Source organism: Stegodyphus dumicola, chromosome 2, assembly GCF_044657685.1.
Source record: "Stegodyphus dumicola isolate Sdum_Otavi_A_Nest chromosome 2, ASM4465768v1".
NCBI lineage: Eukaryota > Metazoa > Arthropoda > Arachnida > Araneae > Eresidae > Stegodyphus > Stegodyphus dumicola.
Window position 1 is genome coordinate 22,920,943 of NC_140769.1, and position 16,369 is coordinate 22,937,311.

The window sequence follows — 16,369 nt, forward strand, 5'->3', positions numbered from 1 at the left end:
GCTATACATGAAAAATTCCAAAAGAACATAAATTCCTACTTCATGTACGGTCGTGCTTAGAGCTGAACATCATTTAATAATCATTTGAAAGAAAACATAATTATTTCTTAAATTCACCCTGGAGAAAGAAAATTAAATTCTGGACATACCATAATTCATGATCTCAGCTGAAGTAGGCTGAAAAAGCTTTACACTAGCCTTTTTTATCACACGTAAAACAGAGATAACGATTGACACACATTATTTATTTATCTTTTTATTTTTCTCCAACCACATATATAAGGGAATTACAATAATTTTATGTTAAGAAATGCAGGAGAGCTAATATAGACATTAGATTTTACATAAACAACATTTCGTTACTGGACTACAGAAGTCTTACATTAATTCAGTTTTAATTAGGCAAGTAAGGGTAATAAGAAAACAAACAAGAAAATGATTCATCCAGCCTGGAATCATCCTATCGAGGTGACATCAGGAACCGTTCTCAAGAATGAGCCTCAATTCCAAATTTCATGAAGTCTGATTTCGATAACTGGTTTCTTTTCAGAAGATGGTAATACATTCCAAAGAAGACGAAAGTCCGCTCATACCACAAGGTTCAGATCTTTTTTTACCAAGAGCAAAGGCAGATGTAAAGAGATTAAAGAAGTAATGTTAGTGGCCTCAAGCAGATTCTAAACACTTATAACGACGTAGCAACAGAAAATAGTATGAATAATGAAGAAGAATCTTCACTCCTTCCTTAGCTCCAGTCTCCTAAAACAGGCAGTAATTTCAAAAGTTCGGTAGTACATCTGGGAAGATATCGTTTCTCTTTTTCTGCAACTCTGGATGCTCCCAGACTGCCCAGAGACGGCCAGTCTTTTCTTTAGTATTTCGCAATCGTCCTGAGATAGCCCACAGTCGAAGTTCGTGATTTCAAGGGAAACATCTCTTGGACGGCTTTCTCATGGCCTACCATATAGAGAGCCAGCAACTCAAAGATCTCAAACTATCAGCCGTCGAGCAGCATTTCCTTTTAGACCTCTAAGTTCCAAATTTAAGTAAAAAGTGAAGTTCACCAATCTTCCAATAAAATCGATGGTTAGGAGGCATTTGTTTTGTTCCTCACCGCTTCGTTTAGAATTCCCAGTGGAAACACTTATCAGGCGAAATTTCTAGATCTTCACCTAGCTGGAAGCAAGCACAAGTGACCGCGTTCTCACAATTTTTAGCGGGACCAAAGAAAAAAATGCCCAACACTCGGATATTCGCATTCCTTCATACCAAGTATTACAATTTTTCCGCCAAATTATTTAGAAACAACCTGTGCGCAGGCGCGCACAACAAAACAGTAAGCCAAAACTGGATTCGGCCTACGCCAACCTCGTTGACATTCCCGCGTAATCTAACGGTTACCCTTCACTTTTCGTCAAGGAAAATGCACCTACTCACCCCTGAAGTAAAGCTAAGAACAATGACAAACCTTCCAGAGTTTTTCAGGTGAAAGAAAAGAAATGGCGCACGGAAATCACTAAGCTCTCCCGATTTCCTTTACATACAAGAATATTTCTTTTTGTCACTATTTTTCAAGTAGAAATGAATAAAAATAACTTTAGAACACTAGTTCTAGGGCCATAATGCGTGAAAATAAGAATTCTGCAAAATAAAACCCCTATTAAATTCAAACAATTAAGAAATAAAATTACACTAGAATAAATCTGGTCTCCTAATAATTAAAATTAAGATATTTAATTCTTCAGTCAGTAATTTCTCGATTTTCACCTCATAACTATATGGATTTAATTATTTTTGTTGAAAAGTATGAAATATTTTGAAAACAAAATTAACATAATTATTCTGATGGTTCGGTGTTTATTAATTTTTTAGTTTATTTAATTTTACATTTTAATAATAAACTATATTTGCTAATAAAGTCTTTCTTAACGCAGAAGTAATTAGTACGTTTATTTATTAATTCCGCAGTTAATAATTTCTGCATAGACATTGAGTATAAAATTGCTGGAAATGATTACTATTTTCTCTTTTGAATATGCAATATTAGTTTTATAGAAATGATATCAAATTAACATTTTGCGGCATGAAAATTTAATTTTTGAATAATGTTTCTCAATTAATTAAGTAGAAAAAGTTCGAATACTTGAGTTACGGAAGATTAATGAAATTTAATGCAAAAATAATTATATCTTTCAATATTTTGAAAATGAAGTAAGTATGATGTATAATTAATGATGAAACAATTTTGAATATAGAAAATTTTATAAAATTTGCGTTTTTGTGTATCAGTATAAATAAATTAAAAGATGCTATTCTGGATTTCGATATAATGAATATTAAAATTATGAATGATTCAAAAAATTAAATAATTGAAATAAAATTCAGTATGGGGAATACAAATCCAAAGTTAAATGCATATAGAAGAATCAGTTTAAAATTATAATGAACAATCATTTTAAATTCGTATTTGGGTAACTGAATGCAAAATGTAGACTATGATTCTGGATGTATTGATTTGGAAACACAGGATTATTTTTACCTCTGAATAATTGTTCTTTTTACATTCACGTCTGTAGAAAGTGAAATGATGGGGCGCCCAGCACATTCGTCGTCTTTCATATTGTCCCTTTTCCCTGAAAATCGCTTATGCCATTCAAACACACGTGCATGACATAAAGTTTCATCTCCGTAAGCCTCTGCTAACGTTTGAAATGTTTCCGCAGTGGCAGATTTTTTAAGTTTCACAAGAAATTTGATGTTGATTATCTGTTCGGTTTTTACATTAGACATTTTCCCGGCAGAATGCAGTTGCATGTGTTCACTCAATGACTCAGTATTCCCCACTGGCGTGGTCGGTTAAGTTGAAACTGAACGCATGGATAGAGGAGGTGTGTGCCACCAAAACACTTGTTGTCAATTCCACTCTGTTTTCAAGCTACACGCTTGGTCTCGTTATTTTTTTCTTTTCTTGTGTCGCATCTCGTACACACCAAAAATAAAGATTTAAAAAAAAATCGTCCAATTGCATTCCGAAGCGGTCGAAATGTACATTACCTTTAAAATATGATACCCGAAATATTTTTCGATTACGATACTTCTTTTTGGTTTGTACAAGGAAGTAAACAGGCATTTCCTGACAGAATCATAATAGTTATTTAAAAACTCTGAAAGCACAAAGACATTTTCAAATTGGAATGAAGATTGAAATATTACTAGAATCTTAATATCTGCGCTTATATTGCAGATTATAATGTTAAAATTAAAGTTCCAAATACGTTAGATATTATAATTAATTCAGAATTTAATCATTTATACTTTCAATTAACATTCCTCTTAGAATTATACACTTTTTTCCCTAAAGTAAAGTCCGTTTCTAAGCGTTTTTCCCTTTTCAGGGTATGAGGAATGCTTAAGCCAATATATTTTGCGATTACTATTTTGCGATCAAAATTGTAACTCAAATTTCCCTGTGATGTCTTTTTTTTTTTTTTTTTTTTTTTAATTTTCTTTTCTTTGATTTCCATCCCTAATTCAGTCACTGTTTATTGCAAACCGCTCTACGTTGCGTCAATTCAATGCACAGAATTGATGCAGCACTTACAAAGTCCTTTGGCCAATAATAATTTTAAATATTGCTAAATGGAATTCAAATTAGCCAATAAGAATAAAGAGAAGCTCTAATTTTAGAAACATTTATTGCATTTTCTCTCTCGCTTCATTTGCATGCAAGACTTCTGGCCGTCGCTGCTTCTTCTTTCTTAAAATATCCCCAAAAGCGTAGAAACACCAGTGTAACTATTGAACAAAAGGCGCGCATTTTGCGCCCATTGATCTGTGTTCCTACAAAAAACAAAAGTATTCATGTGACCATGGGTGCGTCTACTTCTGCCTGAATCGTCCGTTTTTGCAAACATCTATGACGTCTACATGAATCTGAATTCTCGTATATGTGTATTTAGACAGATCAGAAAATAGGAAAAAATTAAATAATAATTATTATTAATTTCGCTTGAAATGCTGTGAAAAAAGAATTTCTCTCTCTTAGTTATATATAAATATTATATACTATACATATTATTCTTTCTTAATCGTATACATAAGTTTATGCAGGATATCAATATTGTAACTTGCCATAAATTTATACAAATTTCTTACTTTCTTTATATTAGTTTAAATGTTAAACTGATTACACATTTCATCAACAAAAAATATTAATTTTCTGTCTATCTACAATACATTCTTTGGAATTCTCGGCAATATGGTGGCTTTTACCGGTAATGTTTCCAATACTCTTGCAGGATCCCTTTCCTCTATTGTGGAAGAGAGTACCTTGTAGTCCAACGCGAAGATTTGCTCCACTGGTCATATTCCTCGAACACAGACAAAAATTTCAAAGATGCAACTGTTATTAAAATGCAAATTTTTTTCACTAATACCCAATAGTTTGCAAAAGTCATATTACAGTTCAGTGGATTAATAATGCTAATTCTTTCAAATATTTGAATTTTAGGAAAAATTAGCTATTTGATGTTATGTAAGATTAGAGTTGGTTCTTAAAATTATTTATGATTAAAATTTTATATTTCCGGTTCAGTTCAATTTCTTTATATATTTGCAATATCAAAAGAAAAAAGGAAATTCACAAATTCAGTATTTAAAATTTTTTTATATATTTGGATTGCATGCTTTCTAAACCTGAAACAGGTCAAGCATAAATATTTTACTAACATAATTTGAGATAGATTACGTAACATATACATCGCTCGCAAGATCTTTCGTCCATTTTTCATACAATTTTCAAGTAAATATAAATTAACAATTTAATATTCTTAGCCTTCAATTGTATTAGGCATAATAAAAGCCATTACAAGTCCGTTACAAGATTTTGAAATTCGCCATTCAAACGAAAGGCAAACTCTTTTTGTACACAACAAATTTTAATATTTATATAATTGTCCAATGAAAATATTCGAAAGTAATATTTCATTTCCCCTCTTTATTTATTTTCTGAAGGAGACTTGAGTTCATGCTGTAAAATAAATTTCAAATTATGTCATTGTTCGATTTATTTTACGGCTTGTTGAACGGTTTCCACAGTTGTTCATTCTGCTCAAAAGATCCGGTTTCATAAACGATGTCAGCTATTATCTTCCACAAATTTTCAATCACATTAAGGTCAGAGATTGGAGATGGCCAAGGTAAAACCATTATACGCTCATTCTGAAATATGGTTTTAATACAACTGATTGTGTCGACAGAGCAATTATATTATTGAGGAAAATAACCAAACTGTATCCGAAGAATTCTCATACAAGGCAAGGATTTATCCAACTAAAAGTTTCCATACGCCTCAGCTGTAAGAGAACCTGTAAACCTATGAACTAATATATTTCCTTTAATGTCATTCCTGTTCATAAATGAAATTTCCAGTACCATACTGACTTTTTTCCAGCTCAGTAATCCAACTCTGAGACCCATGGAGGGAAAGGATAAGAGTTCCAGCTCTTATCCTTTTCCTCCATGTGGGACAACTCATTATCCAAATCATCTTCAAAAAACTGCTTTTCAGCATTAAATATCAAATCATTCGATTGCTAGTTATTACTTAATTTACTCCTTGCAATCTTCACTATATTCGCTTTATGATGTTTTGGAGAGATTGAAAATATCTTTTCTCTTATTCGTAGTGAAATCCTGAGCGCATGGAACGAAGAGACTGTGTCATGTTGACCTTCTCAAGCACTTTACCAACAATAGCCAGATTTCAAAATCCATGTACTTGACACACCGCTCTCTTTAATTCGAGCCGAAGAGTTTTTACGATCTTTACGATCTCTCTTCGCTTTTTCTTCTTCGCTAATTCGGTTTGGTTTGATACTAAAAGTCTTAATACGTTGATAAAGAATTTTAATCCTCGTAGCAATTTTCTTTTACAGAGGATTATTGCACATTTTTAGAATGATTTGACAAAGAATTGAAAAAAGCGAATGTTTTTGGAATTATTCTATCTATAAACAGACTATTATTTGAAATCAGAAATATCATCTGCTATTTTTAAATCTAGTCTTTTTTCAAAACATCGCATTTAAGCAAGCTGCGGATTGAAGGATATGATTTTGCACATTTCGGAAAGAAATATTTGTATTTAATGATTTAAAAACGTTGTGAAATCATTGAATACGAATATAAAACTTGTAAGTAAAAAATAAGCAACATTATTAACTGGAAAGGAAAAAGCCGTCAGTTATTACTTCCGCACGGAGAGAAGACTCCGAACGTATACCCGAGAAAGGTGCGCACTGTTTCTAATGCCTCTAAAGTTTAGTTTTTGGTAACAAAAGCAAATAACTGACAGAGAAAGCAATTGCATCCTTTAAATACATCCGTAGCTACAATAAATGAAATAATAAACCATGATTTACATCTAAAAAAAAAAAAGTTTACCAACTTTGTGGAAGTATGTGTTTCAACGCAGAATAATTTATAGTACCTATGAAAACTATTTAGCAGGAGATAAGTGAAATAAAGCATGAGTCACGGCAATGAAGGAAGTTCTACTTGTTATCGAAATCGAAGAGAAAAACCTTGTACGAATCTGGCTTCGTTAATGCAAAGTCGCAGAATTCGCTTACAGTGAGACATTTAAAATAAGAAGAGTGGAAATAAGTGTTAAAATCAACGAAGCGCACTATCAAGAGATTACTGTCAAGAGCGTTTTACACATGATATTTACAGAATTGATTCCATTTCTTTATCACAAGCATTTGAAAGAGTGGAATTTCATTAAGCCAAAGCAATAAGTCACACTTCGGAAAGTACCACTGCATTGCTTTAGAAACTCGAGACTGATATAGCTATTACACATATACCTTTCCTACGTATTCCTGAGTAGCCTGCTGTCTTTCCATCTCTAAACTATTATAAATTTGGTTTGTTGAAAAGAACCCTTTCTATGGGCAAACCCACCACTATGGACTGTGGAAACTAGTGAAGAGGAATAAAAATTAATATCCCAGTGAATTTTACGGAACGCATTTCTATTATGGATATCAAGATATAGACGTATACTAGGCCATTTAAAAGGCTATCCGATGGGGCATTTAAAAATATCTTCTTTACATTTTAAGCATTGATTAAACAGCTCCGACATTTTTCGGCGGTATACACGCATCTTTTAGATTCATGCCTTATACCATATCTTCATGTTTTTAATATTTCTAATGTTTCAGTGTACCAAACAATCTCGCGAATAATGCAATACCACAATGGGAACTCAGCTTTTGTTTAAAAAAAAAAGCAGTCAGTGAAAATGCAAATTACGTGAGATGATTAGATGATTTATAAATAATAGAAATAATATTTTAATAAATATTTAATAAATAAATTTATAAATATAGGGTCTTCTAGTCTGTTTTGGAATCATACACTGTGGACCTTAGCTGAGAAGACTAATGCGTAAAACAATATGCATTTAATGCGTAAGACAAGTTATAAGCATGTACTCTGCTGGCAAAATTATTCAAAAAACATCTTCCATTGGAGAACTGGATTTTCTAGAGGCATTTCACATTCATAAAAATCTTTCTGTTCTAGTTAACGATCCTAATTCCAATCCAAATTTGCCTTCGGCTTTTAGAGAAATTATGTTTTAGTTCTGGTTTCGCCAACAGACTTGCTTATTCTTGCCCAGGCTTTCTTATCTTATCTAATCATTATTTCCTATCTTGTTCATTTGCGGTTTTGCAGCTGAAGATGATGGTTCGGTAAAACCATCGAAACTAGTACTGTGAAAATTTTGTGAATTTAACGCTGATTTTTGTTGTTTGACTTCTGAATTAGTATTTATTCGGCGTGTTATTGTGTCTTAATTATAAGCATGTGTTTAATGCGTAAGACAAATTTGAAGCATATAATGCAAAAATAAGCATGAGGGAAAAAAAAATAAGCTTAAACTGCCAATGAAAATTTGCATTTTTATGATTAAAATTTTTAATGTAATTTATGTACAATATTATCAATATTTATGCAATAAGATAAATATGCATCGGCGGAAATTCAAAAACCGAATAAAACATAAGTTATAACGAGTCTTCTACAGCAAAAGCTAGCTTACAGCATTTGAATACTTTGCTATACAGTTTGCGAAGTCCCATTAATTGGCTATTGCTAATGAGAAAATGGAGCATACGTGCTGAGTCTTTCAAACAAACATTTCCAGCCCTCAAATGTTTTGATTTCCAAAGCACCTCACTGTTTAAACAGCTCTGATTCAATATACTGAAGTTTGTAATCAGAAACTTCTGGCTTTCCCAGAAATTTTCTCTCAACAATATGTATCTAAGCATGGAGCAAAACAAATGAGCTATTTCCAGTTTCCATCGTTTGTTAAGATCATGGATTATTCGTTATAAAGGATTATCGTTATAAATGAAGTATTTAATTACATTTAAACGTAAGTGGATGTGTTTCCCAATTATATGTTAAATCACCTATAGCATTAGTATGGTATTCAATTTTTGTTGCTATAACAAAATGTTTTACACTGCTATACTAGACAAATTTTCTGCAGTTCTTTACAATAGTTTTAGAAGAAACATTTAAAGACTAAAATTATTAATAATTATAATTAAAATTTAAGGAATGTCAAGGTGTTTATGCCTTTTCTTTCTACGTCGCTGAACACTGGTAGTTCGGTCCGAGGTTCGAATCCCGCGAACGGGCTGGCTTTATGGGCGTTCTCGCGGTTTTCACCATGTGTAACGTGTACACGTGGCAATTTCCATTAGAAAGTCCTTCATGAAGACGTCCTTTTCCTTAGGTAGATAGCATTCGAAACTTTGCAATAATCACATAAAACCCAAAAAAAAAAAAAAAAAAAAAAAAGTAAAACTTTTCTTCCTACATTCTTTTGCCGGAAAAGATGTGCTGACTACAGAAGTCAGTTTCTTAAACCTGGTTTCTTAAACCTTCAATTATTAAAGACATTGTGTTTTAAAACATAAACTTTGAATTGATAAAAGTGTGTGTAGTTGTCAATAATATACAGAAAACACATAACTAAGATGCCAAACCAGATTTAAGTTGCTTTCATAAAAATAATTTAAAAGGGACCTCCGTTGCTCATTAGATTTGAAAAATATATACATCATTATGATGTTTATTTTAGAATAAATCAGAAATATTCCTCATGTAATTAAAGTCCTTTGTGTAATATTCCATTGCTTATATTATAAAGAAATGATATTAAAAATTCCTTGGCATATATATCAAGATTTCAATGAATAAATGTATATGCAGTTGCCAGTAATTTACATAAAACATGACACACCAGATTTAAATTCCATTCTTATAAGGATGATGTAAAAGGCATTTCCGACCCAGTCTGATAAAAGAGCTAGAAATTGTGAAGAAGAATTCAGAAGAAGGTTTAAATAACCCTTTTATATAAAACTGAACAGATGCATCAAATGTTCTTATAATTTAAATCTGCATAACCTGAAGAACTTCAGATAACAGAAATTTGAACTTAAAATTCAAAGTAATTCTTATGCTTTTACGTTGATTTGAATGGTGAGTCATTCAAGTGCTTAAAAGTTCAAATGCCGTGAAATGAAATAAGGGACATGCTTTGTTTACAGATATGAATCATTTACTAAGCAAAGGATTTGCAACCTATTTTTGCTAAGTAAAAAAGCAAAAAAATAATGCATTTTCATAGCTCATGAAAGACCAGTTCTGGGGCTGAATTCTAATTATTTATCTTGAGTAAAGAAGAGAGTTAAGGGTAAGGGCATGGGATAAAACGAGTCGAAAATAAAAAAAAAAAAGTTGAAAAGGAGTCTGAAGGGCTGATTTTTGGGGAATATGGTATGCCATTAATACATACACCGCTAATGCAGTTTTGATATACAAAAATAAGTGAAATGGTAATACACAGATAAGTATAAATTTGAGAGGGGGAATTACCATGGCCTATAACCAAGTTTTAACCATTAAAATATAATGTAGAGACATTTGGATTTTGGATATTGAAAGACGTGAAAAATTAGCATTGCTCTCGCCGGGAGTCGAACCTCGGACCTCTCGAATATACGCCAAGTGTGCCGACCATTACACTACGAAGGCATGCTAAGAAGACTGGAGAAATACCTTATCTACTCCCCCCCTTTTAAAGGGCAAATAAGGATTAAAGAACCCAGTCGCCAAATCCTGGTGGTGAAGGATCATAATCCACCAACTTTTTTTCTTATTTCGGGCCCCACTGTAGAGACATTAGGTTATATCGAATCAGGAGACATGAAAAATGAGAAATGTCCTCGTCGGGACTCGAACCTCAGACCTCTGGAATAGGCGTCGACCGTGCTGGCCTTTACACCACGAAGGTATGCTAAGAAGGCGCGGAAATACTTTATATACACCCCCTTTTAAAGGGCTCGATTAGGGGACTCAGTCGTTAAATCCTGGTGAAAGAATCATCATCCACCCACCACAGTTCATGCTTTCGTAGTGTAACGGTATACATAAAACACATAATATAAAGTTTTTATTTCGGGCGCCACTGTAGAGATATTAGGTTATTTGAAGTAGAAGACATGAAAATGAGCAATACCCTCGTCGGTACTCGAACCACGGACTTCTAGATACGCACCGAGTATGCTGACCATTACACCACGAAGGCATGCTAGAAAGCAGATGAAATTCCTTATAATTCTACGAAAAAACAGAATAATACGTTGTTACTGGATACAAATGAAAGAAAACAGGATAGCAAGGTAAGGACTTACAGAACACTTGTTAAAAATACGGGTTTATACATATATATGTACTTAAATAGAACAGACGTACAAAAACTTATGCTTAAAATGTTAATGTACAGCAAAATAATGTTAATCCGATTGAGAGAGCATTTACAGTGGTGAGTAGTACGGACATTTTGACGTTTTCTTTTCTTTTTGCCACCAGAACGGCGGCCAACAGGGACGTTAGCATACAGGCAGAAAACTGCCGCTGTTATATTTTGATTTTTGTTTGTTTTTCTTTTAAATCGATATCGGTGCAGCCGTTCACTATCTTTATTCATCTTTTCGGCCAAAATCCTCATTATCGGATCCACCAGATCTGTTCTTATGATGGAAACCAAATATGTGTCTAAAGATAGAAACCTGTCGGCCAGTTAATGGTTAAGTCCAGCAGGGAAGGAGCGCAATGTAAAAGCCCAACAATCGTTGGTTCTAATTTCAACTAAATGCGCGAGTATTCGGAAAGCTAAAAAGCTAACGTTGTATAGTCATTAGGTTTTTATGATACGGGAGACGTGAAAAATGAGCAAGGCCCTCGTAGGGACTTAAAACTTGACTCTCGAATGCGCGCCAAGAGTGCTACCGTTACACCACGAAAGCATGCAAATAGGAGGGAGAAAATACTTTTAATACGTCTTCCTTCGAAAGTTCGAATTTTAAAGGGCGACGACCTTTTATAGAGGACCCAATCCCGAAATCCTGATTTTGAAGAATCATCATACACCACCTTTATATTTCGGGCGCCACTGTAGAGTCATTAGATTATTTTGAAGCAGATGTGAAAAATGTGCAGTGCCCTCGCCACGACTCAAACCTGGACCTCTCGAACACCAATCATTAGACCAAGAAGGCATGCAGGAAAGAGAGAGAAAATACCTCCATCAGATAATGCAAATCTCAGAACTGATTAAGGAAATACTAATTCACATTAGAATCGCTGTGTTTGGGTGAAAAGGGAATAAAGAAAACGAAAACGCTGATTCCCTTGCTAAAGATGCAGCTGTTGATTCTAACTCCAAAAACATGAACTTGAAATGGCCTAAGCCATACTTCTAAAAGAAAAGCACACAGGAAAATAAATTAATTCTGAGAGAAAGAATGGAATTTTGCTTTCTAAGGTAGGTGAGCACATGAACTAATCAACGCAACAAACGTGAAAACATGTTTCAATAGCCCCTGTTTAAATCGTTTTATATCTGAACATTGATAATTTCCTACTTATTACTATGAGTGACTACTTATTGCTATCACTTCGATGAAAAGCGATGATATCCGGAACACTACATCTACTCATATCCATTAATATAAATACATTACAGTGTTAGACCAAATACAATCCAACTTTGAGTTTCGAAGATATATAGTAAATGATTCAAAATTTCATCACAAAATTAACAGTATTGAAAAATTTCTCACAGAACAAGCGCAAGATATTTGTGAGGTTTCGAAAACATCTTTACATTAATAAACAGATTCTTCTAAATAATAAGTGCATGAAAATGCTTTGGAACGTTTCCAAGGATTTTCTGTGGGATGCTTCACTTGGATCCGTGGCATCACGAGACAGTGCCTGTGTCACTATATGGTTGTTATGCTAGAAAATCACGGTACCAATATGTTATGTTAATGTCATGGTACCTAAATTGTTATGGTTTCCTAAAGGTATGGTACCTAAAAGGTTTCCTACTCTGTTGACATAACACTTAAAATTTTCTAACAGTAATATACTAATATCAATAAGCCCTGTACATTTGCGTTGTGTTTTCGAATTAACCCTGAAATCAACTTGAGAATGAGACGGGTGAAAATCATGAGCACACACACAAAAATTTAACCTTTGAATGATCTAGAAAAACTTATTTATTTAACTATTAATGCCAATTATAAATATATATATATATCCATTAGTTGAAAAAAAAATATCAAAATATATTCAACAAAATTTGAACTATTGTTTTACACATCAAACATTTCCAAGTAATATTTTTTTAACATCCTTGTAATTACTATTAAATTTAATATTGCAAATCTGGTAAAACATACCAGAATAAACTATAAATTTAAGAACACTACCCTCCCCGGGGAGAAAATAAAAAAAAAATTAACAAGTTACACTTTCCACTTCACACAGAATTCCTCAATACAACAAAAATTATTGCTTAATATTGCACTCAATATCATTAAATACTATTTTTGCACATAACAATTTTATTTATTTAATTTTTTTTCTTAGATTAATTAAATATGGTTTAACCGGATAAAGATAAGTAATGACACATTTACTATTCTACAAACAAGTTCGTCCTGAGAAACAAGAATGCTCTAATACAAGCACTATTTCAAATCATCCTCACCAATGAGTAATTCAAAAAAACATTCAAGTAAATAATTTCCTGAAGAACTTAATTTTCTTAACCATTAAGTTAAGTTACAATAACTTTAATAAGGTTATAAATCTTTATTCCATTTAATGCTTTTACTTGATTGATACACCAAAGAAAAATGATTTCTATAGAGTTAGGATAAAGTTATCAACTACAAAAAAATTTAGGGTTCAACAAATTAACAAATTAAGTTAATTCAATCATTTTAACTGCAGAAATCTATAATATTTAACTAACCAAGAATTAACCAAAAAAAGAAAAGAACTTATCTGTTAAGGAGCATCAAACAAAAGAAATCCATCGAAGCTCATGAGGAATGCTGGCAGCCTGTTGAATGAAAAAAAAAATGTTCGTCGAACAGTTTGGATTCATTACGGTAGCCTAGAAGTTCTAGTAGATTTTAGGATGAACAAATGAGGTTCCAATACGGCAAGATAAGTGAAATACAGTGCTGGCGGCCTGTTGAATGGAAAAAATGTTCGTAGAACAGTATGGATTCATTACGGTAGCTTTGAAGTTCTAGTAGATTTTAGGATGAGCGAATGAGGTTCCAAAAGCAACGGTTGTAAATTATTCATTACGGTAGTCTTGAAGTTCTAGTAGATTTTAGGATGAGCAAATGAGGTTCCAAAAACAACGGTTGTAAATTAACGCTCTGGTTCCGAGTGAAGCGACGAATCAATGGTGCGCATCATTTTTCTAGAAATTTACTTCTGTATATTTTTCTTGAGATACACAAACACACACAACAAAAAACTGATGAAAGAATTTCGATTTTTTTTTTTTTTTTTGAAGACATAGATGCCCATACCTACGGCCCGCGCTCACAGCGCTTAGCCAAGAGGCACGTAGGTCTATCGGGGCGAAGCTCCATTTTCTTCGTCGGAGTCAGCTGTCGCCTCCGGCCAATTAAAAGGGCAAAAGAAGTGTCAGAAAAGTGCAAAAAGTGTAAAAAGTGTGCTCGTCCCACAGAACAACCCGTTAAAAGGGAGAGCGCCGGACTGCCAAGTTGGCGCAAGCCATTTTTCGCCGAAAGTTGAAATAGTTGCAACCACAGCATACCCTCATCTTATCAAACTCGCCAAAACCACTATTTTGAAACCTCAACGGAAAATCTATGTCGCCAAATAAACACCACCTGCGACCGGGGGAGATTAGGAATTTCAACAACCCTGCAAGGGTCCCAAGGAAAGAACGCTGAAAACTCGCAAAAAGTGACTTTTCAACCGGAAAGAAGGCATTTCATCCCCCTTTAACTAAATCACAAGCGAAACGAAGAAAAATCTACTAATTAAAGCTCATAACTGAAATGCAATTAAAGTTAGAAAAATGAAAGTTATGCCAAATTAAAGAGCTAATTTTTCTGCAACTAATGATATTAAATACTAAGAAATCAAATTAATTTTTGACATGAAAAACTGAGTTTATTACGTAGGAAAAAATACTTATCCATTGTTTGCGTGTACAAGAATGAAGACGCATTTCGCGTAAACTCGGAAAGCCAAAATATATTACACTAGAATTAATAGGCCCAAAAAGAATATAACCAAACTTGTGTAGCTCAAATTTTGAATAATTACAAATTACAATTTTGATTTTTATGAATCATTTAATTAAATTAAATTCGCTACACAACATGGTCAAATTCCGATCTCCCGTATGCTTGTCGTATCCAGGCAGATTTACCAAAACTGATTATCGTGTCTGTGAGGACAATGTATCTCTAGATCATTATTTAATAAAATGCCTCTTAATTAAACAATACAACATTAAATTTCTTTGGGCTAATTTTATTTCTTTTGAAAGATTCATTATTAAAAAAGAAATCTCTTTTTTAAATTTTTTTAAAATATAAATCTACTTTTTGCTTTGGCAAACGATATTTACCATCTCGCTTAAAAATTTGAATACGATTATTAATGTAAACTTTCATTACCTTATTTATTATCTTACTTATTATGTATGTTATGTATTATAATTTTACTTCCGTAAGATTTCATTACCTTATTTATGAGCTCACGCACAGTAACTTTATTTTATCAGCATGAGGTGTAAAAGCATAATTATTTAAGACACTATTTGTATAACTGTCATTATCGAATGTTCTATCTAACTTCATGGACTTCAAGAACTGTTGGGTTTACGAGCTTTTTATTTTCATTACAATTTTATTTCATTTCTATTTCTTTATTCACCCTTCGAATAGCTATATTCTGTAATTTTTCCTTTTAAATATATAAATATATAAAATATAATATTGAATTTCGAAATGTGATTAATTTGTTATTGGTATTTAAATTTAATATAAATTTACTTAATAATGAATGTGGGACAATTCGGTTAACCATCAATAAAGACCAGGTGTTTTCGTTCATGCTCAAATGAACTGAACTGCCAAACGTTATCTGTATATCTTACAAGAACGCATCTCATTTCTATTCCGGTGAGAGATAACGAAGCGTAGAAGTGGTAGTATAATTAAAAATCATAAGATAATGGGTTAGTTAACACAATATACTTTACGAAGTCTTCATGAATTCTCTATTCTTTTTGAAAAAAAAAATTGTCTTTTTTTCTATCACCAGTGCCAATGTAGAAGAATTACATTTAATGTCCACCTCCAAAAAGAGAGAAATAAGTCTTTGCATATTGCTATACGTCATTTAAGTTTGTTTTGAGGTTTCTAAACAACTCCCCTACCTGAATCTACAGACATGATATATAATTTATCATATTCGTACAGCCACTGCCACTAAAAATTGAATAAAGTTGACTACGCAGCAATAAATTTTCTAATAAAACTCCTAGAAACGGTATATTTTATTCTACGCATAAAGTTTTTAAAGAAATAAAAATATAAATTTAGTACACAAAACACTATTTTTTTAAACGAGAAGCTGGTGAGGAAGTCTAAAAAGCAATCATAAAAAGATTTAAAACAAATGCGAAAAGAATTATTTCCACAATCATTTTGCAGCAGGGGATATATTTTTTGTTTCACGCATTTTTGTCTGCACCATCTTTATTGATGCGTTTCTGAGGAGATGGAGCATTCGGCAGAGTTTGGCGTTTTTCAAATGGTTATGGAAATGTCTTCAACACTGGAAAAAAATATGTTTGCAAAGTACTCTCATAAATGACTATTGATTTCTAGAAAAGACAGTACTGACGTGTAAAAAATCAAGC